At 42.7% G+C, this 2,172-nt stretch overlaps 1 protein-coding gene across 1 annotated transcript in view; it reads left to right on the forward strand.

Moving 5' to 3' along the window:
• FAM117B (family with sequence similarity 117 member B) overlaps positions 1-2,172 on the forward strand; it is a 94,963-nt gene that overhangs the window by 83,538 nt on the left and 9,253 nt on the right. The gene's annotated exons all lie outside the window — the stretch shown is intronic.

The raw sequence follows: 2,172 nt of genomic DNA on the forward strand, positions 1-2,172 counted from the left end.
GACTGTAGATTTGTTTGTTCCATCCTGCTTTTTTGTTTTATTTGGTTATGTCCGAACAGGCGGGCTGTGTGTTCTTTGTTGTTTGCTCGTCTGTGGGCACGATACTTTTCACCTCCCTCTCCAATTGGCAGGTTCAGTCACTCAGGTATGGTACAGCAGGGCAGGTCCAGCCAAAGGGGAGTCGCTGGAATGGGTTGTTTGTGTCACGTACCAGAGCTGACAGTGTGGACCAGGAATCAGTGCAGGTCAGGTTCCAGTAGGCTGTGCCTGTGCTGCTTGGGAGTGTGATGTTCAGCGCACAGTGCAGGTAGACAAGGAGGGGGTAGATTGTGATGTGTGGAGCTAAGATGGGTATGGGAAAGATGAGAGAGAGGAGAGAGAAACAGGAGCCAAAAACATACACACAAACAAAAAAGAGTGCTAAGGGAGCTTGCTATTAGAGTGGAGAGATGAGAGACTGAGAAATGAGGAAAAACGAAAATGAAAGAAAAAGAAAAAGGGTAAAAGAAAAAGAATAAATCAAGAAACTGGAAATGAAGAAGGACAAAAAGGGAATAAGAGAGAGAAGAAAACTAAACAAGGAAACAAACAAACAAACAAAAAACAAGAAAAGAAATGCCCCCAGGGATGTCCCTGTGCGTTTGCACAGAGTAAGGGAGTAGCTTCCAAGCTGTGCGATACTGCCCAGCTAGAAGGGGCTCTTAAGCCAAGAAAAGAAAAAACATAAATGAATCAAAACAGAAGAAATCAGAGCAAAGAAATAAAAAAGCCCTGGGGGTCCTACCAGCGTGGCAGCATGGGCCAGGAAGCAGTTTCACAGTCACGTGGCGTTTTGGAACCTTTCAGGAAGAAGCAAAGATGGCTCAAGTCGCCAGGTATTTGAGAGAAAGGAGGGGGAGGTGGTGAGAGGTAAGGAAGAAATATAAAGACACGGAAAAAAGCACTACCAGCAGCCAACAAAAGGCACTCAGGGATCTGGCCAGTGCAGGCAGGTGGAATCCAAGCAACACCGGGGTGCTTCCTGGCCTGGAGACTGTGGCTGCAGGAAGCAGAGGAGGCTAAGTGGGGGTGAAGAAGGGTACAGGGCGGGAAAGCGAATATCGCTGGTTACCAGTTGTTCTATCTCCTGCTGGAAGCTCCGTGAAGCTGCTTTCTCATACCCCCGTTCACTGATCTCTGACAGGAGTCCAAGATGGCAGATCCATGCTGCAGTAGCTGATAGGGGACTTCTGCATGTATCTCTCCTCACTCTGTTTTCTCGGTCAGTTTCTTATTCCATTCGGTGCTTGGCTTAGTTTTTTTATCTCTTTATTTGATGCTTAGGGTTTCAGGATTGACGTGTGACTCTGTCTAACTTAGTTTTTCTGATCTTTGCTGTGGAGGGACAGCGTGGTGCTTCTGACTATAGTGCCATGTTGTCCGGAAGTCCTAACCAGTAATTTTTAAGCAAGGTGTTATTTAGTTTCCATTTATTAGATTTTTTTTCTTTCTCTTCCTGTTACTGATTTCTACTTTCATAGTGTTGTGGGTCAGAGAAGATGCTTCGTATTATTTCTGTGTTTTTTAATTTGTTGAGGCTTGCTTTAGCCTAAAATGTGGTCTGTCCTGGAGAATGATCCATGAGCGCTGGAGAAGAATGTGTACTTTGCTACTGTTGGGTGATACGCTCTGTATATGTCTATGAGGTCCAGTTGGTTGATTGTGGTGTTCAGATCTTCTGTGTTTTTGTTGAGTTTCTTCCTAGTTGTTCTGTCCTTCACCAAGAGTTCTGTGTTAAAATCTTCTAGTATTATTGTGGAAGTGTCTGTTTCTCTTTTCAGTGATATTAGTTTGTTTTATATATTTTGGAGCTCTGTCACTGAGTGTGTATATATTTATTATGGTTATGTCCTCTTGGTCAATTGACCCTTTAATCATTATATAATGTTCTTCCTTGCCTTTTATAGTGCATTTTGCTTTAAAGTCTATTTTATCAGAGATTAAGATTGCTACTCCTGCTCTTTTTTGGTCATTATTTGCTTGATAAACCTTTTTCCATCCTTTAAGTTTTAGTTTATATCTTTCTCTTGTCGACAGCATACTGATGGGTCATTTTTTTAAATTTATTCTGTCACTCTCCATCTTTTTACTGGTACATTTAGGCCGTTTACATTCAGTGCGATTATCGATAGG

This window comes from Trichechus manatus, unplaced genomic scaffold, assembly GCF_000243295.1.
Source record: "Trichechus manatus latirostris isolate Lorelei unplaced genomic scaffold, TriManLat1.0 scaffold00056, whole genome shotgun sequence".
In the NCBI taxonomy this organism is placed as follows: domain Eukaryota; kingdom Metazoa; phylum Chordata; class Mammalia; order Sirenia; family Trichechidae; genus Trichechus; species Trichechus manatus.